At 54.8% G+C, this 24,172-nt stretch overlaps 1 protein-coding gene across 1 annotated transcript in view; it reads left to right on the top strand.

Moving 5' to 3' along the window:
• The first annotated feature begins 9,309 nt into the window (after nucleotides 1–9,309).
• Nucleotides 9,310–24,172, top strand: part of plxna4 (plexin A4) — a 162,667-nt gene continuing 147,804 nt past the window's right edge. The window contains exon 1 of the mRNA XM_053864191.1: nucleotides 9,310–9,392. The gene's annotated coding sequence lies outside the window, so the exon portion shown is untranslated. The remainder of the gene's footprint in view (nucleotides 9,393–24,172) is intronic.

Genomic DNA, 24,172 nt, shown 5'->3' with positions numbered 1-24,172 from the left:
CCACCTCCCACTGATGCTGAGCTATGCTAGCAGGCCACCTCCCACTGATGCTGAGCTATGCTAGCAGGCCACCTCCCACTGATGCTGAGCTATGCTAGCAGGCCACCTCCCACTGATGCTGAGCTATGCTAGCAGGCCACCTCCCACTGATGCTAAGCTATGCTAGCAGGCCACCTCCCACTGATGCTAAGCTATGCTAGCAGGCCACCTCCCACTGATGCTGAGCTATGCTAGCAGGCCACCTCCCACTGATGCTAAGCTATGCTAGCAGGCCACCTCCCACTGATGCTGCGCTATGCTAGCAGGCCACCTCCCACTGATGCTAAGCTATGCTAGCAGGCCACCTCCCACTGATGCTGCGCTATGCTAGCAGGCCACCTCCCACTGATGCTGAGCTATGCTAGCAGGCCACCTCCCACTGATGCTAAGCTATGCTAGCAGGCCACCTCCCACTGATGCTGAGCTATGCTAGCAGGCCACCTCCCACTGATGCTGAGCTATGCTAGCAGGCCACCTCCCACTGATGCTAAGCTATGCTAGCAGGCCACCTCCCACTGATGCTGAGCTATGCTAGCAGGCCACCTCCCACTGATGCTGAGCTATGCTAGCAGGCCACCTCCCACTGATGCTGAGCTATGCTAGCAGGCCACCTCCCACTGATGCTGAGCTATGCTAGCAGGCCACCTCCCACTGATGCTAAGCTATGCTAGCAGGCCACCTCCCACTGATGCTAAGCTATGCTAGCAGGCCACCTCCCACTGATGCTGAGCTATGCTAGCAGGCCACCTCCCACTGATGCTAAGCTATGCTAGCAGGCCACCTCCCACTGATGCTGCGCTATGCTAGCAGGCCACCTCCCACTGATGCTAAGCTATGCTAGCAGGCCACCTCCCACTGATGCTGCGCTATGCTAGCAGGCCACCTCCCACTGATGCTGAGCTATGCTAGCAGGCCACCTCCCACTGATGCTGCGCTATGCTAGCAGGCCACCTCCCACTGATGCTGAGCTATGCTAGCAGGTGATCTCCCACTGATGCTAAGCTATGCTAGCAGGCCACCTCCCACTGATGCTGCGCTATGCTAGCAGGCCACCTCCCACTGATGCTAAGCTATGCTAGCAGGCCACCTCCCACTGATGCTAAGCTATGCTAGCAGGCCACCTCCCACTGATGCTGAGCTATGCTAGCAGGCCACCTCCCACTGATGCTGAGCTATGCTAGCAGGCCACCTCCCACTGATGCTGAGCTATGCTAGCAGGCCACCTCCCACTGATGCTAAGCTATGCTAGCAGGCCACCTCCCACTGATGCTAAGCTATGCTAGCAGGCCACCTCCCACTGATGCTGAGCTATGCTAGCAGGCCACCTCCCACTGATGCTGAGCTATGCTAGCAGGCCACCTCCCACTGATGCTAAGCTATGCTAGCAGGCCACCTCCCACTGATGCTAAGCTATGCTAGCAGGCCACCTCCCACTGATGCTGAGCTATGCTAGCAGGCCACCTCCCACTGATGCTGAGCTATGCTAGCAGGCCACCTCCCACTGATGCTAAGCTATGCTAGCAGGCCACCTCCCACTGATGCTGAGCTATGCTTGCTGGTGCGCTCATGTAAGTCCATCCAGTGCGTGAGAATGAATGGGTCCAAACTCTGGTTCCGTCCAGAGCTGCAGGGTGATCAGAGCAGGTCCACCTGCCCGTGGCCTCCTCACACAGCTGAGCCTGGGAGGAAGCTGTGGGGGCTCTTGGATGAAGATGGCGATGGTGGAGCAGCTGTGGATGGTGCAGATGATGGAGGCTGCTCCTCTCAGCCCTGCCTCCCCAGTGGATCCCTCCTGACTCTCCCGGACTGGACCTTCCCGACACGGATTGAAGACCACGTCCTCCATGGGTCCAGCTCTGAGTGAGAACAGCCTCCAGTGTGGTGCAGCCGCTCGCGTGTCGGAGCGAAGTGACCTCTCTGCACTTGACACAGTTACAGTTTCAAGTGCCTCGTGATTTATTGAGTCATTTTATTGATGTCTTTAGTTTTAATCCTCACTCCCACAGGTGGCGCCTGCTAGTGGACGACAATAAGTCCATGTGAGTCCCGAGTCAAATCAAAGTGCTGTGGCAGCACTGGTTGGTCACTGGTCATGACCGTCGCTGAGGCCTCTGCGTGAGCCAAACCAGGCAGCGGCGGCGCTGGAGAACAGCTCTCCAGCCTGAGGCTTCGCTTGGACCAGAACTGATCCCATTTGAAGGACGTGGTCACACAACCGTCAACAGTGAGCACTGTGCTTCTGCAGTGCAGTTCAGCGAGTCAAGCTCTCTCCGCTGCTGGGGTCGGAGCCTGGTCGCAGCATCTCTTCACGTGTTGTGATGAGGAGGAAAGCAAGCGTCCACCTGCCACAGTTGTGAGACCGTGTTGCCCGAGCCTCGAATGGAACTGGTGCTGTGGGGCGAGACGACAGATTCTCACTCGCTTCACAACTTCTCTCTGCTTTCTTTCAACGCATCGTAACGTCTGGAGTGCAGTACCCATCCACAGCCACCAGGGGACCTAGCTTAGCGTTAGCTTCAACATCGACTTGGCAGCCGTCAATATGGATCCATAATACATGGATCCGGATATGGACGGAAACTCCTGCCTTCATTTCCTGCATATTCCTCCATGATTCCATAAGGATCACGGATACGGGCCAAACGGAGCAGTACCAGCAGAGACCATGGGGGGCAGTGTTGCTCCCCGACACCTGGCTCTAGTGAGACAGGAAGAAGACAGAAGAATGGTGGCAACTCTCCGTCCTCCAGTGGCCAGATATCTCAGGGCCTCAGCGACCAGCGCCTCCTACAACGCTGCCTCCGTTTCCTCTGTTGTGCCAGAGCTACAGGATCAACACTGACTCCACAGTCAAAGCTTTGGAGCTCTGACTCTGGGCTGCTCCCCCTGCTGGATACGCTGGATTCTTCACCACGCGACACTCCCCAGGAGTGAGATGAGCTTTCTCCACTCTGACTCAGGAACCCCTGGGTGAATGAATGCAGCTCCTCCTCCAGCAGGTGCCTGGTCTCTGGAGAGTTTCAGGCGTTGCCTCCTCGACTCTGGCGACTCTCCTGTGACCTCATCACCCAGCAGAGAGCCGTGTCTTCATCAGGCCTCTTCATGTGAGTCACACAGAGCTGATTTAGCCGTGACCTTTCCCCGCTCCCCATTAGCACGTGGGCTCCGGAACACGTCCCTCGGCTGGGCCCCGCGCCAGTGACGGTGTCGCACGTGTTGATCAGCAGCCCCGACTGACGGACGTGTCTTCTCCCCTCTGATCCCCGTCTTTTCATGACCTGGACGGCGTCGCACACGGAGCCTCAGCCTCGCAGGCGCCGCTCTGGTGGGCAAACTGTGCAGGACCTCAGGAGTCAGAGTCTCCAGCACAGCACCTGTGACGCCCCTGCAGCTCGAGCTTGGAGAGGAAAGTGCGATAACAGCGTCCTGGTTTGTACAAGACGGAGACCAGACACCAGCAGTTGTGTAACCATTACGGCGGCCATCTTTGACTTTTTTCATTTGAATATTAAAAGAGCTGCTCTTTCTCGTCCCTGGGGGCCCCAAATAGTTGAAACTCAAACTAACCCTGTCGAGCCTCAGCAACTCTGAAGTCGCACCTCAGTGTCGTCATTAAAACCAACACCAAGTTAAAATGGAGTGGCGCTACTTCCTGTTGCTTTATTTACACTTCCTGTCTCCATTTGACTCTTAAGATTCAGTCATTTCCTTCAATGCTGCGCTGGTCGCTGAGGCCCTGAGATATCTGGCCACTGGAGGACGGAGAGTTGCCACCATTCTTCTGTCTTCTTCCTGTCTCACTAGAGCGAGGTGTCGGGGAGCAACACTGCCCCCCATGGTCTCCACTGGTACTGCTCCGTTTGGCCTGTATCCATGATCCTTATGGAATCATGGAGGAATACGCAGGAAATGAAGGCAGGAGTTTCCGTCCGGATCCGGATTGGTGTGGATGGTGAATGGGCCATAAAATGTTAATGGACACACGCTCATGTTAGTGATGGGGTTTTAGTGTCTCAGTCATTTCAGGAGCCGACCTTCACCTTCATCGTGACACTCATGGTCCAACGGGGTCCCTCCTCTCCACGTGTCCAGACATCTGCCCTCCCTAACTCCAAACCTCTCCAGGTCCCTCTGCTCTTGTCCTTTCCCTCTGTCCCACACCACAGTCACCGGCCTGGTGGTCCTCCCCCTCCTGCCATGGTTCGCACCTGAGGCTTCTCTGACGTGTTTGTCAGTGTTCCCAAGCAGAAGCTCTGCAGTGGCTACGAATCAATGGCTGGAGTTGTGCCCTTGAGCCGTGCATGGATCGACCTTCAGAGCGTCTCTCGCAGAAGAAGCCTTTCTGAACACCTTGGTTCAGGGTTTTACATGTAGCAAGAAGGTCTTCCTGCAACAAATCCCCACTTGGACCTTCTCCAAGTGACGACTCAGAGTCGGGGGTTTTTTCAACTCAGTTTACTAACCTTTGCGACTACGTTGGCAGAAAGCAGTTGGTCAAAGTGCATTTGGCTCCAGGAGACGTGGATGTGCTCCGCGGCGGCGGAGTGAGAGCGGCCGAGGGCCTGCGCCCGGCCGGGATCAGATCAGATCCCATCCTCCTGCTGGGCCCCCTCACCCCCGGTGAAGAGTCACGTAGCCCCCCGTGAGCAGACGTTGGCATGTGGGGAGGAGCGTGCCGCAGCGCCGGGCCGCTCTGCCGCAGTAGAAGAGGAGCGCTGACGCTGCTGCCACAGAGACGGTCCGGGCCACAGAGAGGCTGTTGGAGCGTGACTGTGCATCTCTCATCACGACTGAAGGGCATGATCTGCACTCGCCACCGGAGCAGGACTGAGCTCAGTGTTGGACTCTGGGACGTCCAGCAGCAGCTGCTGAAGCTCACCTGAGATCTGGATCTGAGCTCCAGCGTCACTGTGTGGCCCTCGGCTGCAGAAGACCAGGGTGGAGAGAGGACCCTCACTTGAGAAGAAGATCACTTGCTGCCTGCTGTGGGCTGCAGCCGCCAGCCGGGCCGACGGCAGAAAAAGATTCAGCCAGATCCTGCGCCGGCACTGGAACCACATGTCCATCAGCGGGTGCTTTCACACGCCGCTGGACCGTGACCTTTTCATAAATCCCCAGAGGAGCAGCAGCAGCCAGATCTTCATTTCTCCATCACCTGTCTCTGCCTCGCTCTTTTGAAAAGTGGCGCCTGCTGCTCAGGAGCGCCCCCTGTGATCGGGAGAAAAGCTCACCTCTCCCAGTCTGGGCCCGGTGTGGTGGCGTTCACATCTCGTGGCCAAACACACTTGGTCCCAGGACCGAGTCCGTGGTGCGAGAAGCTCGGAGACAGGAGCAGGTGATGACATCGCAGGGCTGTTTTCCTGTGTTGACCGTAAACAACCGGGTTCAGGGCCGACAGAGCCGGCCTTGTGTTGACACCGAGAGTTTTCTCTACAGCTAGACGGAGCAGGATCTGAACACAGAAGGGACGGAGACACTGTCATGTGAAGGGAAACTAAAAATGCTGTGACCAATGTGAGACGGAAACGAAGCAGGATCCAAGTGCTGACAGCGACTGGACGTGAGGAGACGACGAGAGTTCTGTGAAGAGACACCGTCGTGCTACAGACCGACCCGTCACTGGTCACATGCTTCTTTAGGTTGGTATTGTTGTTCACTGCTTCCCTCCTGTGTCATGAAGCCTCATCTGCCCTTCACTACTTTGTCATGAAGCCTCATCTGCCCTTCACTACTGTGTCATGAAGCCTCATCTCCCCTTCATTACTGGGTCATGAAGCCTCATCGACCCTGCACTACTGTGTCATGAAGCCTCATCTGCCCTTCAGTACTGTGATGAAGCCTCATCTACCCTAGGTACGATCATGGCATTACAACCAGGTGTGGAGTGGACTGTGAGGACCGGCTCTGGAGTGAGTGAGGGGGCTGTGAGGACCGGCTCTGGCGTGAGTGAGGGGACTGTGAGGACCGGCTCTGGAGTGAGGGGGCTGTGAGGACCGGCTCTGGGGTGAGTGAGGGGACTGTGAGGACCGGCTCTGGGGTGAGTGAGGGGACTGTGAGGACCGGCTCTGGAGTGAGGGGACTGTGAGGACTGGCTCTGGGGTGAGGGGACTGTGAGGACCGGCTCTGGGGTGAGTGAGGGGACTGTGAGGACCGGCTCTGGAGTGAGGGGGCTGTGAGGACCGGCTCTGGGGTGAGGAGACTGTGAGGACCGGCTCTGGGGTGAGGAGACTGTGAGGACTGGCTCTGGGGTGAGGAGACTGTGAGGACCGGCTCTGGAGTGAGGGGGCTGTGAGGACCGGCTCTGGAGTGAGTGAGGGGACTGTGAGGACCGGCTCTGGAGTGAGGGGATTGTGAGGACCGGCTCTGGAGTGAGGGGACTGTGAGGACCGGCTCTGGGGTGAGTGAGGGGACTGTGAGGACCGGCTCTGGAGTGAGTGAGGGGACTGTGAGGACCGGCTCTGGAGTGAGTGAGGGGACTGTGAGGACCGGCTCTGGAGTGAGTGAGGGGACTGTGAGGACCGGCTCTGGGGGTGAGGGGACTGTGAGGACCGGCTCTGGAGTGAGTGAGGGGACTGTGAGGACCGGCTCTGGGGTGAGTGAGGGGACTGTGAGGACCGGCTCTGGAGTGAGGGGACTGTGAGGACCGGCTCTGGGGTGAGTGAGGGGACTGTGAGGACCGGCTCTGGGGTGAGTGAGGGGACTGTGAGGACCGGCTCTGGGGTGAGTGAGGGGACTGTGAGGACCGGCTCTGGAGTGAGGGGGCTGTGAGGACCGGCTCTAGAGTGAGGGGACTGTGAGGACCGGCTCTAGAGTGAGGGGACTGTGAGGACCGGCTCTAGAGTGAGTGAGGGGACTGTGAGGACCGGCTCTAGAGTGAGTGAGGGGACTGTGAGGACCGGCTCTGGGGGTGAGGGGACTGTGAGGACCGGCTCTGGAGTGAGGGGACTGTGAGGACCGGCTCTGGGGTGAGTGAGGGGACTGTGAGGACCGGCTCTGGGGTGAGTGAGGGGACTGTGAGGACCGGCTCTGGGGTGAGTGAGGGGACTGTGAGGACCGGCTCTGGGGTGAGTGAGGGGACTGTGAGGACCGGCTCTGGAGTGAGGGGGCTGTGAGGACCGGCTCTGGGGTGAGTGAGGGGACTGTGAGGACCGGCTCTGTGGTGAGGAGACTGTGAGGACCGGCTCTGGAGTGAGTGAGGGGACTGTGAGGACCGGCTCTAGAGTGAGGGGACTGTGAGGACCGGCTCTGGAGTGAGGGGGCTGTGAGGACCGGCTCTGGAGTGAGTGAGGGGACTGTGAGGACCGGCTCTGGAGTGAGGGGACTGTGAGGACCGGCTCTGGAGTGAGGGGGCTGTGAGGACCGGCTCTGGAGTGAGGGGGCTGTGAGGACCGGCTCTGGAGTGAGGGGACTGTGAGGACCGGCTCTGGAGTGAGTGAGGGGACTGTGAGGACCGGCTCTGGAGTGAGGGGGCTGTGAGGACCGGCTCTGGAGTGAGGGGGCTGTGAGGACCGGCTCTGGAGTGAGGGGACTGTGAGGACCGGCTCTGGAGTGAGTGAGGGGACTGTGAGGACCGGCTCTGGAGTGAGGGGGCTGTGAGGACCGGCTCTGGAGTGAGGGGGCTGTGAGGACCGGCTCTGGAGTGAGGGGACTGTGAGGACCGGCTCTGGAGTGAGTGAGGGGACTGTGAGGACCGGCTCTGGAGTGAGGGGGCTGTGAGGACCGGCTCTGGAGTGAGGGGGCTGTGAGGACCGGCTCTGGAGTGAGGGGACTGTGAGGCACACACCAACACTGGCCGCTGCTCCTCAGGCTGGATTCAAACCGTCGCGCTCCTCCTTGATAGTTCCTTGCTCTGGTTTTCTTTCAGTGAAAGAAACAAGACTGATAATGATCTGATGATGAGCACTTGATGTGCAGTCGAACCTTGACAGGACAAGAGTGGAGTCTGAGCTGAAACGTGCGGCCTTTGGGGGGCGCTGTCGGGCCTCAGAGGAGGAGGGAGGAGTGTGTCTCAGGGAAGAGGAGCCTCAGACCTGCAGCTCTGGGGGGGGGGGGGGTTCAACCATCATCAAAGAGCGCAGCTGATCATCCTCCACAAAACTGTGTAAATGACTCATGAGGTGGCTGATAATCTCCATGTGAAACCGTCCCGGGATGAAATCCTCAGATGATTTGGGTGTTTGTGCCCATCAGCAAAGCAGAGGACTGGATGGTGCCGTGGGTGGGACTCCGGGGCCCACACGAGGCGCCCCGTTCTTGAGCAGGAAAGGTGAGTTCTGGGGTCACATGACGTGGCGGCCTCCAAACCATGGACTTAGCGTCTCTGACAGAAGAGTCGCTGTCGAAGGCCCATCTGAACCACGGATCCATACGCCCCCCCTCTGCCCCCCTGCAGTGCAGGAAGCTGAATGAGCGTCAGGGGAGCGTGACAGACGGCGGCGGCGGCGGCGGCCCCTTCAGCAGACGGGGCCCGGGGTTCCTCGTCAAACATGAAGGGAAAGCAGCTGCTCCACCCTGAAGCTCCCCGGAGCAGAAAGGTGGCTGGAGCTAGCTTCCAGCCGGGTCCTCTCTTGACATCAGGGTCTGACTGCTCCAGCTGAGTCCGAGAGCGGAGGGCCAACAGGAAGTCCTGGCCGAGTGAGTGTCCGGAGCCTGAATGTTTCCACCCCAGCGCCGCCTGGTTGGCCGTCAGACGAAGGCTCAAACCTCCCAGGTGAGGAAGGGCCCGGCTCCCGGGGGCCGAGTCTGAGGAGGATCCGCAGGTCAGCAGGGAGGCCTCCTGCACAAGTGGCTCTGCAGAGTGCTGGAGGTGGCGAGGGCAGCGGTGTGAAGGAGAGACCGTGACGGCGTCATCAATGAGCTGCAGCAGCGCGGAGGCTCGGTGTTTGCTGGAGAAACCATCCGTCTGCTCGCTCCCTCCTCCCTCACTCTCTCCCTCCTCCCTCCCTCACTCTCTGCTGCAGCAGCCTCAGCACCTCAGTCGAGGAGAGCGCCGCACGGAGGAACGTCGCACACGCTCTCCAGTCGCTCGCTCGCTCGCTCGCGCGCGCCCTCACGCCCTCTCCTCCCGCGGTGCCCCGCGCGCCAGTGCTTCCTGAGCGGGCGACGGGAGGCGCAGCTCCCGGGGCTCTGGCGGTCTCCCGCGCTCTGGACCTGCTGCTTCTGGAGGGCGCCTGCTCGCTCCGCGCCTTCGGACCGCACTGAGGATCTAAGTGGGATTTTACGGCCGGACTTCCCGCACCTCTCAGTTTGCTCTTTTTGGGCTCGGGGTGGGGTGGGGGGAGAGTTTGGGGGGACGAGCCTCTTCTATCCGCAGTGTCGCTGCGGCTGCCAGCTGATCTCCGCATCGATGCCAGGTAAGAACCGAGCCGCGCCTCCGGGCTCCCGGTGCCGTCCAGGTGTCGGGCGGCGGCACCTGCTCCTCCGAGGGCTGCGGGCGGAACCGTTTGGGTCGCGCACGTGAGCCGCCGCGGCGCGTCACTGAAGGTTCAAACCCAAACCTCGATCCCGCAGATAGTCCCGTCCTCCCGCCGTCACAAAACGTCAAAGCGGATACGTGTTGATGTTGTTGGTCCTCGCTGACGGGATTGGGGAATGGAAACGAGGTGTCGCTGGGGGAAATGTGGGCGGGATGAGGAGCAGCTGGACCCCGGAGGTTCTGCCGGACGAGGCTCCGCACAAGTTGAGCGCAACACTGGGCGTCATGTTCGAGATATTCCAGTCTCCAACTTCTTCTCCATCACCCCCCCTCCCCTGCCCCGCCACCCACCTGCACCCCTGGGTCAAAGCTCCCCAGTGTGGCCTGCAGGTCAGAGGTCAGAGTGGCGCACAGTGTTCGCTCACCCTCTGGTTCGGAGCTCTCCAAGAGTCTCCTGCCAACATGTGGTGGAGCTCAGGAGGCGACGGCACTTGGTCCTGGAGCCGTTGCTAATCCGCTCACATCAGCAGCTCTGCTCTCCAGGCCGGGCCTCCCTCCTTCCTGTCTCTTCTTCCTGGCCTTCGAGCCCCTGGTCTTTGCGCGTTGGCCCCGGCGCCCAAGTTTGTCTCTCTTGATGTCGGAGAGGAAACGGCGATGGGGAGCCAGACTCGGGTCCTCAGGAGCGAGCGAGCGAGCGCCTGGCCCGGTGAAGCCGGCGGGGACGGAGACTGAACGATGAGTCTGTGGACCGCAGCTGAATGGCGCTCTGTGCTCCTCATTCTTCTTGTGTTGCTCACGCAGCCTCTGGGCAGCGACAGACTGGTGTCCAGTTACCGCTCCGCAACAGCACACACACAGCAGACTGTGAATCCTGTTCCTGAGCTGCCGACCCGTCCGACTGTTCCGTAGAAATGTCACGACGCGTTACAGGCAGCAAATGTTTGAGTTGCTCTCCAACCTCGTTTTATTGATTTGAAATGCATTTTACCGACAAAAGATTTTTCAAGCTATTTTCCAACTTCTATTATGGTCCTACGTTTGTTTTCTCACTGGAGCCAGTTGTTCACGTTGACATGTAGTGTTTCTTGAAAGTCTTCTTGATGGCGATGAGTGGAACGGGACAGCAGGTGGCAGTCCAGAATCAGGGACACATTTGTGTTCGCTGGCAGACAGATGGTCAGGCGAGCTCTGAGGAGAGTGATGACCAACGGCAGCATCCAGAGCCCAACTCCTGCCTGGAGAAAGCGGCCTGCTTCAGTAGCACCGGGGGGACTCGGGCCCCGAGCCGGCACTTGAATGAGTGGGCGCCACCTGCCCGTGTTGACTTGACCTTGCCGCTGAACATGAGAGTCTGTGATGCCTGGCACTTCATGAAGGCGGGGGAGGTGTCTGCGCTGCATTAAGAGACCAATGCTGTCAGGCACCTAAATGACGGCCTTTGTGAGCAGCCCAGATCTCGGCGTTGATGCGGCCGACACAATGGCTCTCCGAACAAAAGTCTGCGAGGAGGAATCAATATGCGACACGCGCTGCAGTTTAATGGGAACCTTTGTTCTCCCGGGAAGAGTTTGCTCAGCAGAAGAGCGAGGCCTGCGCCACGCTGGCGTCTCCGCGTCCTGTGACGCGCCGCCGCGCTGCACCGCCTCGCTTCAGTCGCCTCCGCTCCTGTCCTCTTCCTCTCCTGCCCCAGCTTCCCTCCTCATCACCTTATCTGGCGGCCTGTTTTGACTTTCAGGTGACCTTCCAGCTGCTCGCTGGACTCAAGGCCATGGGCCGTGTTTTTGGGATCAGACGTGCTTCTCTTTGACGCGGCGGCGGGTGACATGCTGCGGCGCACTGGCTCTGGAGTTGGGCGCCCCTCTTCTCAGCAGCCCCCGACACACGTCCTGAGGCGCCTCTTCCCTCCTCACTGCATGACTGCGTCATCACGGCAGGATCTCAGCCTCAGGACCTCAGGACATGCAAGCGCACCTGTCCTCAGGTGAGCTCCTGGATCTGATCCAGCACCTCACCTGGCTCACCACAGCACTATTTATGGCTCAGGAAGGGCCGGATGGGAAATGAGGAGCCTGGCAAATGAGCTTGAAAAGACTGGTGTCCGTCTCAAAGGCTGCTTGGATTTGAAGACGATAAGCTGGAGAAGCATGTCAAGCATAAAGAACTCACTCACTCACTCACTCATCGATGGAATAAATACACGTCCATGCTGAACGAAAAAAGGAAGACAAAGTGAGTCCGTCTTTTTCCGCGATGATGAAGCTGCGTGAACCTGCCAGCTCCTCACCAGGAGCTCCAGACCCGCCACCTGCTGAAGGCCTCTTGGCTTGCTGAGCACCTCAGCCAGACCTCAGTTGTACAACAACACCAGGCCACTTGAGACCAATCACCACCAAAATAGACTGCGTGAAAAACGGTCCGCTGAAATATCATTTGACTGGTCATAGGATTTCTTTGTATACATGTCGTTGAGGCTTTCTAAGTACACAGCGTGTCAGTATAATGTTGGTGGCATTGAGGTCAAAATACCGTTCCCAATATTCTTTGCATCCACGTCATGAAGGACGACAGTATCCAGAATGAGTGAGGGGTGAAGTCGATGAAGAGATGGAGCGGGTCCGTGCTGTCGAGGGCCACGCGCGCTGCGCTCAGGTTCCCCGAGAGCAGGAGGCAGGAGCTGGAAGGCTCCGCTGTGCCACATCTGCATGCAGAGTTCAACCTCTCCGGCTCGGGGAACTGCAGTGCAGCAAAATCAAGGTTATTCATACGCACAGCCAGCCGAGTGGCCTACTTTCAACTTACTGCTGCTCAACTCGCAAGTGTTGCGGAGCCCAGACTGGGCGCTGGAGAGGGGCGGCTGAGGCTCCCGCGTCTCTATCAGGGCGACGCCCCCCAAGATAGCGGCGGGTCTGACAAGTTACCTCCAGAGGGATGCAGCTGAGGTACAACTTTTTCACTGTTCAGAAGGTCTTGGCGAGGGCTGTGAGTGAGCTGAGCTGGATGATCTCGGGGCGTCGGAGGTGGGATGTCTCTGCGGCAGCTGGACCGGCCACGGCTGAGCGCTGAGTGAATTACACCGGTGATGAGACGGCTGCGTGCGATGACTATCGTCCTGCATCATGCACCGTCATGGAGGGAGAGGTCCCCGCAGGACGAGGGCCGGGGCCAAGTTAATGATACATCTGGCTGACTCCTCAGCCCAAACACACTGGAGTGAGCGGTGTCAGAGGCCAGCGTTTCCACCGTAATTGTGGACCCCCTGCCGAGCAACGGCGGGGAGGCAGCGTGCACACGGAGACGCTGCTGCGGTGGAATCGGCTGGAGCGCTGGCTCCGCTCCGTCCCTGGAGGGAGACGCGGCGCGAGAGTCTCGCTCACAAAAGGCTTTACATCTGGGGAATCCATCCTCGATGGATTTCATTTGCTTATTTATGTGGCAGTTTGTGCCAAGGCTGCGGTCTTGGCCAAGTTCTGCTCATTTCATGCTTTCGGGGAACAAGTGTCTGCAGCTTGTGGGTCTGAGTCCAAAGAGGCGTTCATTGATCTTGATAAAGACACTTGATGCGATGCTCCGCTGGCAGCGGACGGCGACTCGTGAGCTAGAAACGTGGCACGCGGCTGATTCCGTACGGAGCCACAGTGAAGCAGCTCGGGACGTTTGCGAGAGCCGCGTCTCGGGAGGAGAGAGATGAGGGGGTGGAGCTGACGAAACGCCGTGGACATCCGATCACAGGAACTCACACCTGGACACGCAGGTGGGCGAGTCCTCAACGGGTTCTTCAAGATCTCAAGACTGATCCTAAAAATCTGGATTCCTCCGGATACCTTTTCACGCCGTCTGCGACGTCCTGGTGCTGTGCGACTTCCTGACGCGATCGGATGTGACCAACGTGGCTACTCCGGCGACACGACTGGTGGCGGTGCGTTGGCCCAGATCTCCGAGCGACACGCAGGAGGAGGAGAGGCTGCTGACTGCTGCCGGTCACCTTCCTCCCCGTCCTGCCGCCCGACACCAGGGCCGGAGACTCACGCAGAAGTGTCATGGCTCGCCACCCTCTCTAATATTGACACTTGAATAAGTCATGAAGCAAAAGTCACGACAGCAAGTGACTATTTCATGACGCACAATTCTTGTTTTTTTCCGGCAACACGGCTCCATGACGTACACAGTTAGCTGTTAGCCGTCAGCTACAGCTAAATGCTGACTGATGCGTGACGTCTGGAAATGTCTAAACTTGGAACCTGCTCTTGCTGGAGCAGAGTTTGTGAAGTCAGCCAAATAAGAAGTGAACATTTGGTGTTTTCACGTCCGTCATCATGTCCGTCGTTCCAACTGTCCAGCAACACAAAGGTCATTTCATGACTCGGCTGTCTTCAAACCATTTGGAGCTTGTGTGTCAGCGGCTGAATGGCCGCCATTGTTGGAGCCTGGAGGTTGCTAGGCTTAGGAAGAGAATCGGATCCTGCTTTGTCACGCCGGTGTTTCCTGTGTTGCGGGAACCTATTAAAGCTGGCCACCAGCGCCACACGCTGCCGCCTCACCTGCTGTTGCTATGACAACATGAGTTGTCAACCTGAGAATCTGCCTCACAAAGACGCCTCTTTCGCTCGGCGCTGCTGGCTCCTGTGTGTTCATGTGGCAGTAACCTGATTCTGACTCAAGCGTTTCATCTCGGCTGCCCTTCATGAGACGCTTCCGTTTCTGCTGTTGTGGTCGTCGCCGCCGTCCTTTCTCTTCCTGCCACTGCGGGAGCAGATGGCTGTTTAAACTTTGATGCCTAAGTTGGAGTCTGCTGGCTCCCTGCCGAGCGCTGGCAGAAGTTTCCTCAGGGCTGATTTAGATGGAGCTCAGATTTGACTCTTTGTTTTTGTGGCGATGAACGCAGGAGTGGCTGTGGAGTCGGGACTTGAGAGGTGTGTGGTTGGTGGACTTCCTGCTCAGCTCTGGACCATGCTCCCAGCACAGCGAGCGACAGCTGAAGCTAACTGGTCAGGCGAACCGTCGCCGCTGCCCACGCGCGTGTCCCCTGCCTCCTTCACCTGGCTGCACCCCAGCTGCACTCTCCTCTTCACCGCCGTCACCAACTTGGGTTGCATATCTCAATTGCCTTTTTTGACGATGGGGTGACAAAGTGATTCAAGTTAGAAAAGAGAGTGTGTCCAAAGGCCCATGGCGTCCTCTCCGTCCTCCAGTGGCCGCTTCCTCTTGGTGGAGAAGAGCAATATCGACGTCAAGAGGCGAGGAAGCTGGATACATGAGCCAGTCCCGGGAAGTTGCCGTGTCACATGACCAGAGTTAGCCCTGGAATACCGAGTCAAATATGCTGGTGGCACTGGGACTGTCCTGCAACGCGACGTCATCTTGACTCGACTTCCCATCGAAGCCACTCACCCTCTCGCACGTCCACCTCGCACGTCCACGCCCCAAAATAAAGGCCTGTGAAGTCGTTTCATGCACACTGAAGGTTCGGTGTCAGGCTTCTGAATGGCCCCTTTTATTCAGACTCGACCACTCTTGACCAACTTTCTTGTCTCTTGAGTGTGATGTTCACACTGCCGTGGTCCCATCTGTGGACAGTGTGTTCATTCCGACCGCAGTGGAGGCTCTTTTGTCAGTGTTGGGTGAGAAGCTCTGGGCTGTGATTGCGTTGTTTGGCAAATTCCGTCTGCCAGTGTGAGAGGTTTTTCTGCCTGTTTCAGTGCGAAGCGGCAGCTTGAGGTAAAGCTCGCAGCAAATCAAAGTATAGAAAATGTCCATGACCAACTGTGGAGAGACGAGAGGCAGAATGTGAAGAGGGTAGCGGGGGGTGGGGGAGCTGGGGGGGGGGGCGGCGGATGCTGAATAACAAACTCGCGCTGCTGTGAACTACATCTGGTTAAAAGGCGTGTGATGTGTTCATGCCACAGGCTCCGAGCGTGGCGCTGAAAAACAGCTCTTTTAAAGGGGTGCAAACAGTGGGGAGGAAGAGGCGGGTGGGGGGCGTGAAACCAAGTTCTCACAGGTTCCTCAGTGCCCCACAGCTGTGGAGACACCACGCTGCAGTGGAAGACTGCAGCACTGTTTTAGTGTTCGGCACAGAAGTTTGTTTTCCTCGAACGGTCTTTTGCTCCTGCGCCTCACAGTATAAGGCATTCCATTATGACCACCAGAGGTCTCTGTTGGCAGTGGTCAGTAGCCATCGCAGATGCCTCCTCACACGTCCATGAGATGCTGGGGGTTCAGCGTGAGCTGGGACCCTGGAGTCACGCAGCCACGGATGCCAACTGCGCCACATATCTCCAACAAGTGCGAAATATGGAGAAGAGCTGATCGTGGTGGTGACCACAAGCACCGTGTGGACTCACCTGTCTCTCGCTCATCTGCGTCCGGAGGGCTGCTGCCTCCTGCTGAGCTTGTGGAGTCCACCAATGAGACTCCCAGTGCTGAAGGAACAGGTGGGGGGCTGATTGGCTGCGTGCACTCAGCTGGTTCTTCACTGAATCAAAGGCTTCTCGAAACTGTTGCTTGTCCTGCTTTGTGGCCCACTGATGAGCCAGCTGGTCTTCCTCTGTAGGTGTCTGACGGAACATGAGTGGCGCTCATTTTAAGGGCCTTTCTTGTCTCGGACCTGTTGGAAAGAAAGGAGCGCGGCCTCAGAGTGAGAGCGTCTGCCCTGTGGAAGCTGCGTATGTCTCAATCCTGACTCCTCTCTCTTTGGCCCCTCACTTCAGCCACGGAACCTCATGTGGCCCCGCAGGAGGGCGGTGTCCGGGTGAGCAGTCGTTGGACCCTGAGAAGACAAGAACCAGGAGCAGCACCTGAGTGGCCCTCTCCTGTGGTGATCTGCCGGGGCCGAGTCGGGGCCAGTGGTGACCTGAGGACTGTGACAGGAGGCTGTGGGGACTTGCCTCACTCTGGAGAGGCAAGGCCACGCGTGTGCAGTGGGTGGAGCTGCGGCAGGAGCGAGCGGGTCTGGGCTCCAGACCCACAGCAGTCTGAGACCGGCTCGGAGCGCGCAGGTCTCCGTCCTCCGGCTGGCGTTGTGTTGTTGCTGACTCCGGTGTCTGAGCTGGAACTGGACTGACGGAAGCGCCGAGATAATCCCACCCTCAGGGAGGGGAAGCTGCGGCGACGCCTGCAAACCAGAACTTCAAATACTCTCTTGAGCATTTGCCAAAACAGTGTGATCATGATGTCAGCGTGAGCCGTGAGCGCTGGTGTGTGATCTGGCGCGTGGCCCTGGGCCTGTCCCTCGCTGCGTCTGCGAGTCACTGTTCCCGAGCCGCGGTGGAGAGGAAGCGCGTCTCTGTGAATCATTAATTCATGATTCGGCGCCACATCCTCAACCTTTCATCTCCGTTTCCCAGTCGGCCCCGGGACACGCCGCCGACCGCGAGGCTGAGCTTCAGTGTTGTTTCAATGAAGCCCTGTGTTTCTCCCATCACCAGCGCATGTGTGCTTCACTCCAAATGTGGCGTCTCTTTCCTGACCTCTGACCTCATCCGGCTCCCCGCGCTCACCCACACTGTTCTGTTGGGACTCTTTCAAAGCCTTTTAACAAACGAGCAAGGCTTTCGAGGGAGTCACACTCCAGCTCTGGATGCAGTGCTTTGTTTGTTGTGGAGTGGACAAAGACGTGAAAACTGGAGCGAGCGATCAGCTGTTGTGAGGGTGACCGATCCTGGCCTGCGGGCCATCAAGAGACCCTCCAGTCTCCTCTGTGTTTCCATGCGAGGTGGTGCTGCGAGAGAGAGAGAGAGAGAGAGAAGGAGTGCGAAGCGCTGCCGGCTGCTCCGCTCCGCTCCGTCTGCTGCTGCTGCTCCTGGGTAGTGCTGAGTGTCCTGCTGCCCATCTACACCTGATGGTTCAGTGCATGGGCTGCAGTTGACTCTGATGAAGCCGGTCCAGTGTGGAGTAAGAGAACAGCTGGCCATCTCTGACAGGAGGGAGGGCTTCCATCAACAATCCTGATGCAATACGCCGCATATTTTCTTGCTGCGGGGCTTGTTCAGCCGGGGGGAGGCCCTGGGTCAGAGGCGGGACAGGTGCTGCTCCGAGTGGAGCGACAGAGTCCTGCCGTCCCGTGAGAGTGAAGGACAGGACCCAGCGCCGCGCTGGTGCGGGCCACGCCTCCTGCACCCCTCAGTCCGCAGGTCGTCGCTTCACTTGAAGGTCTTTCCTGTCCTTGAGCTCCGGATGCCGCGCCGCAGCCATAATCGGATCATTATGAACGCTGCCAATATTTACGTCCAGCTGCGATGAATGATCCGTAACTGTACACGCAGTTACAGCCGATGATGACCTTCCTCCGTGAAACATGGCGGTGGGTTGGCGTCGCCCTGGATCTTCCTCTGGCTCTTGTGTGACGTGGAATCTCAGCAGCTGGAAGCAAACTCGTGACGCGACTTGCAAACATGCTGACAAGGCACTTTTTCCACACGGCGGCAAGTCTCAGCAGGTGCTGTGTGAACTGATGTGTCAGACTGCTGCGCTGCCGTGTTTGGTTTCTGTTGTTTTCTGCTCAGATTTGTTGAGACTTGAAAACAAATCAAGTGCTGACTGCTGACTAATCCCCATCAGCAATACGCGCTGGCCTTTGCCCTGCATTTTGTTTTGAGTGTGCGTCCTTTCTTGAGAGGAATTTCCCGCACTTTGAGGTGAACTTTGCAACTGGACGTGCACGTGGACACGTGGAGGGGGCCGGTGACCAAGGTGCCTCAGCGCCCCCACTGCCTGGCGCCTGGTGTCTGTTCAGCAGCTCAGCCACAGACGAGTCTTCATCTGTGACTCCTCTGGCTCTGACTGCACCATGACTCTCCAGATGCCCCCAGTCTCCTCGCCTCTGTAGGAATCTACACCTTTAATGTATCTTCCGCGTGTTCGTTTACTCGTGAGAATGACTACCAAAAGCCCACAACTTAAAATCAAAAAGAATTTATTCCCTGACAGAGGAGTCTAATTACCCTAACAGAGCTCTGGGTCCACAACTACGCCTGACTTAGCCTTAGCTCCAGTGGTGTAGAGTGACAAAGACTATCTGGCCCTGACCCCTTTTATATGCTTTCAGTCTGCAGTCTTCAATCTTGGGGTGCAGTCTCCACCGATTGGTCCAGGTCTCCTTATGGTCCAGGCCACTGGAGTCGCATTCCAAATCTTGTGTCGCCTCCACCACGTCTGGAAATCCCTTTAGGATGTTTATACATCTGTCCTTTATTGGCGACAATGGCGGAGCAGATGACCCAATACGTCCTTCTTTGGTATCTTGCTTCTGTCAACTCATCCGTTCTCCACCTGATTAATTGGTTTACGACGCCACAGATGGTCTCCAAAAGGTTCCTCATATCAGATGCCATTCCTGCCATTTAGAACACACCATTTTTACTCCACACATTCTTTCTTAGATACAGGGACAATTTGAGGACACCTTACCCTTACCCTGCATCTGTTGAACTCAATCCTTTTATTATTTAACAACCCATTATAAATTCTATTTAATAATATAGCTTAATTAATATATTTATTTTGTAATTTAATATTATTCCCATAATCCCCCTTTTGATCTCTTCCTAAAGAGATCAACAACACATCAAACATAGTTCACAAAACTCTCCCTGGTATTAAAATTAAAATCAATATCAGGATTGAAGTAAATAAAATTCAAACTTGACAATAAGGATTTCAAACATTTCATGCCAAGGATACAATATTTTCTTCTTCCAGATGTTTCCCATCGTCTCCTGGAACACATAGCATCACATAGACTCCTTTGCCATCGTCCTCCTTAAATGCCCTATTAATCATTTTCGAAAACACAACTTACATACAACATCCACACCATCACAAAGTAAAGTAGTTCACATGTATCATCGTTGTTATAAACAATGTTATTATCAATCCTTTTCAGTTGCCAAACCAGCCCGTCAGCAAATTATGTAGCAAGTCATCCACATTGATCTTCGTTTGATGGACATGGCTTTCAAACCTCTCATGGCTCTGCAGATCTTTTGTTCCTATTCATTATTAGGGTCTCATTGCCAGATCCTACCAGGTTGGGTTCCTTGTCCCCTATTGTTAGCCTGCACAGCCATGACATTACTCCCAAGGAGATCACCAGATCCCCAAAAGTCACCAGCTGTCCTTCTTTGTCCATCACCATCATCTTATTGTCCCCCTTTTTATATTTTCCTGCAAAATATGAAATGAGCAAAGAAAACAAAAACTAGTGACAATACATTTAGCTTGAACCATGACTTCAAAAGATCCAGTCCAAAGTAGTTCGGACCACTTTCTCTGCAACACATGAAGATAAATGGATGACGCTGGCGGGGGTCCGTCTGGTTCAGCTGCAAAAGTCGCATCATCCTGCGCACAAAAACATGAAGAAAGTTGCTCCCAGTAGGGCTTATAGCCGGCTGGTGGGTCCACTTCCGGCTGGAGCAACACCGAGGCTGGACCGAGCATCAGACGACCAGTCAGGAGTTCAAAAAGTGTGAACCCTGTCCGGCGGTTAATAGATTGTCTGATTGCCAAAAGAACTATAGGCAGGGCTTACAGCCAATTCAGCCCTGTTTGTGCACATGTCTTGGCCAAATGCTATTTCGGCATACGATTCCTTTGTTTAACGTGATCTTGAGATTAGGGATGATATGCAGAACCAAATTTATAAATCAATCCCAGGAACTACACAACTTTTCCATTAATTTTGCTGTAAAATGCATGCGATCTGTGATGTGATGTGATGTGATATGATAATTCCTGAAAACCCATGGGTAGAAATATAATGGTTAACCAGCGCTTTGATGACAGACAACAAATCCTTCCTTGCACACAGATACACCTCAGGCCGTCCTGAAAAAGTATCCACCATCACCAACATATACCTCTTTATCTACACCGGTGTGATCATGTCTGTTTAGTCCATGACCACCACTTCACCCGGAGTCCTCCCTGACTCCGTCTGCTGCATCATCCTCTTCATCGTTGGACCAATGCTGAAACTCTGACAAATCATCAGGAAGGACCACTCTTCTTGGTCCCTTCCCTGGGCTGAACCACAGCCCCTGATCAGCGTTCCATCACGCCCCAGTGGCACTCCAGTCTTGCTTCTCACTGTCCAGCGCATTCGCCTGTAGCTGCTGAATAACTTGTAAAGTGATTTCAGGTAACAAGTCCTCAACTTGCTTACCTCATTGAGGAGAAACCTGACAGCCTGCAGCCTCCTTGCCGCTGCATCTGCCGCCTGGTTACCCCTGGCAACCTATGTGTTCACCTTCATGTGTCCTGGGCATTCAACTACCACCACCGCGCAGGGTTGACAGCCTTGTGTCCAACCTATGAATGAGATCCCCATATGCAACTGGATCCCCAGTCGCTGTTACAAAACCGTGCGTCTCCAAAATGCCAAATCAACAACTCACAACATACACAGAATCCAAATATCCTCACCTTTCTTTTGGTTGAGTACACCGTTTACAACATCATCAGATACTAACACATCTGAGCAAAATCATCCTGGTAGCCTCCAAACAAATACCAGAACGATTCTGTCGCAATGTACAGATCGTCGAGATACCATACCAAGAAAACACCTGTAGGTAATGAAACAGTGGAGAGCATGTCACACAAATATTGGCTGAAAATCCCACGGCTCAATTTCCACCCTTGTGGGACTCATGTGATACATGAACGCAAAGAACTTTCTACATTCTGGAACTAATAAGATACAGAAAAACGCATTTGCCAAATCGCTCACTCTAAACCACTGAAATTTTGGACTTAACACATTCCAACATCTGTGCGGGTCAGACACTGGAACGCACAATGTTAATGTTACCTTATTAATTTCTCTGAGGTCATGTGCCATACGATAATTAACGCAGTCTGCTTTCTTTACTGGTAAAATAAGTGTGTTGCACGCCGATGAGAAAACCTCCAGCACTCCTGACTCCCATCATCCATCCAGAGTGTTAGCAATCCCCTCAGGCGCCTCCTGTTTACGTGAATATTGTGGAACATTAACAAACGCGCCAGGTGTGATTTCAAACGTTACCGGTTCACAATCGACACAGTGGCCCACGTCCGCCGGTCTTTATGACCACAGCGAATCAGGCAGGGTGTCCAACAGCTCTGCTGATAATTCATGATCAGAGCGCTCTCGTCCGTGAAACCTAGTTAGTGTGGCCAGAACATCTGAATCTCCTGTTTTATCCTGGATACAAAAAGTGTTTAGCGAAGGTGAAAACGGCACGTTTGGTACTTGCCCACTCTGTCAGTCTTCCGCTGCCTCACACTGCTTCACCATGGGTCCCAGCTCTCTGAGCACATGCTCGTGAACTGGTTCAAGAAAGATGTGTGGATTAGATGTTTCGGACATCATATACCACTCACCTTGTGAAGACGTCAGTTTGGTAGGTACAGCTACTCCCTGTTTCCCTACATAAATGCAGGTACTTGAGAGTTGCCATTCTTCCCCCTTTAACTGATTCAAATGCTTCTTGGTAGATCAAATCTTGATTTTGGCCATAAAACAGAGTGAGGTGGAGGGGGTCAATCGGAGGTCTTAATGAGGCCACTGGATCGTTCCAGGGCTTCCACAGCAGGAAGGTTGAGTACACACCACCTTCCCCTTCTTGCTCTTGAGTCATTGAGGCTGCAGTTCATGTGAGTCCCATCAGCATCATGTGATTTCCAGAATGTCTCTTTGGTGGGATTCGAAGGCTTGATGGTGGACAGTGTGGTTCCAGTGTCCATTAACATGTTGACAGTCTGTCCCTCCACTTTGACAGAGACTGGACTCTGCTGCTGCGGTAGATAAGGTTGTTGATTCCAGGGCGCTGGTCCTCGACCACCTCGACCTCTGGGGGCTCCCCCTCCCCTAGGTCCGGGTCTGGCTGCCTCTCATTGCCACTCCTCCAAAACTTTGTTGTAACACAGGAGGGTGTGGACAGTCTCTCACCCAGTGGGTTGGATCTCCGCAGCGATGACACACTTGAGGTTGTTGCTGGTAGGCGGGTTGAGTGATGCTTCCCCTACCGCCTCCAGGGTCACCCCTCCCACGATCCATGGTTCTGCCTCTCGATTGACCGGTTCCCTGATCCATCCACATCTGTTTCTCCCCTTTAACTTTATCCTTTCCCTCTTTGTTTGTGAATCATGGCATTGCGACGGACTGGTGCGAGTCGCAGCTTCAAAAGCTGGTCCTGCTTGCCCTTGCCATTTTTTTTTCAGATTCAGCGTGATGATCTGCAAAAAGTTTGAGATAATGAACATGTCTTTTAAAATATTTTGCTCAGCATCCATCAGATCCACGTTTATACCCAATTCTGATTTAACTTCTTTTCATGATTACAATTCCAAAAACCACCTCTTTTGCATTATTTCTGGACGCACGTGCAGCAGTTTTATCGGTCCACAGAGTCAGGCACTTGTCATAGTGAGAGCTGGGGTCCGTGGCTGGCGTGTAGTCTGGCAGAGTCGGAACTGTCGGGGCACTTAAGGGAACAAGTCTCTGATCACTGTAAAAAATAAGAAGCAAAACCTCCAAAAGGAGAAGTTAACTCTACAGAATCAAGTCCAGTCATGTAAAGAATTTGGTCAAATTGTTATACTGAACTGTAACATGCACGGGTGACTCTCACCACATCGCCAACTGCAAGTAAAATGCTGTCCATATGTGTCTTTAATGCTCCAATCCACTCTTCACCACCTGCAGTCAAACTTGGCAATTTATTAGTTACCAGGGTCAGATCTTTCATCTCCCACTCATGATACTGCAATACTCCCTGATTGTTGATCATCATTGGATAGTTGGATAGCTCGTCTGCGCGCTCCTGTCTGTGACCTGTTGTGGACTCCGTCACGGGGGGTGGGGCTGCTTCCTCCCCTAACACTGAAGCCACTACCATCATATCACAAACAGCATTCTGGTCTCCTCATTCTCTTCTATCAACTCCTTCAGCTCCCTTGTTTTCAACCATGTAGCTGTTTTCACCTCATCTTTCAACTTCTTTCCTTTATCCACAACTCTTCTTTCCTTCTGCTGCAAATTCTCAGATAAATGTTTCATAGTACATTTCTGCCTCAGAAATTCCTTCTCCTTCCCTAACACCACCCACTCTTTATTTAATCTATTTCTATGTTTTTCTTTTCTCTCCTTATCCACCCCAGCCAAAACTTGTGTCTCTATCTCTGCATACAAGTCATCCATCTTTTTCTCTCGTGATTCTACTTATTACATCCGTGTAAAATACGCACATTTACCTTTTCCTCTCTCTCTCTTTTTTTTTTTTTTTTTTTTTTTTTTTTTAAATCTTAAAATAAGTTCCTGACCTCACTATCGCAGACCATCAAAATAAAAGTCAAAAATAAAAAACTATATACTGGGGATCAGACCCAGATAAAACTCTATTCTCCTGGTATCCGACCAGGCATAAAACTCTGTCTTGATATCCGATCAAGTATAAAACTCTATTCTCCTGGTATCCGACCAGGCATAAAACTCTGTCTTGATATCCGATCAAGTATAAACTCTATTCTCCTGGTATCCGACCAGGCATAAAACTCTGTCTTGATATCCGATCAAGTATAAAACTCTATTCTCCTGGTATCCGACCAGGCATAAAACTCTGTCTTGATATCCGATCAAGTATAAAACTCTATTCTCCTGGTATCCGACCAGGCATAAAACTCTACGCTGTTTCAGGGGGTCCCAAAAATCCCCTATGTGTACAGCAACATTGCAAA

The sequence above is a fragment of the Synchiropus splendidus genome, chromosome 4 (genome assembly GCF_027744825.2).
Source record: "Synchiropus splendidus isolate RoL2022-P1 chromosome 4, RoL_Sspl_1.0, whole genome shotgun sequence".
NCBI classification, from domain to species: Eukaryota; Metazoa; Chordata; class Actinopteri; order Syngnathiformes; family Callionymidae; genus Synchiropus; species Synchiropus splendidus.
The sequence above is the reverse complement of the archived record's forward strand: the minus strand, read 5'-3'. Positions and strand labels throughout refer to the sequence as shown.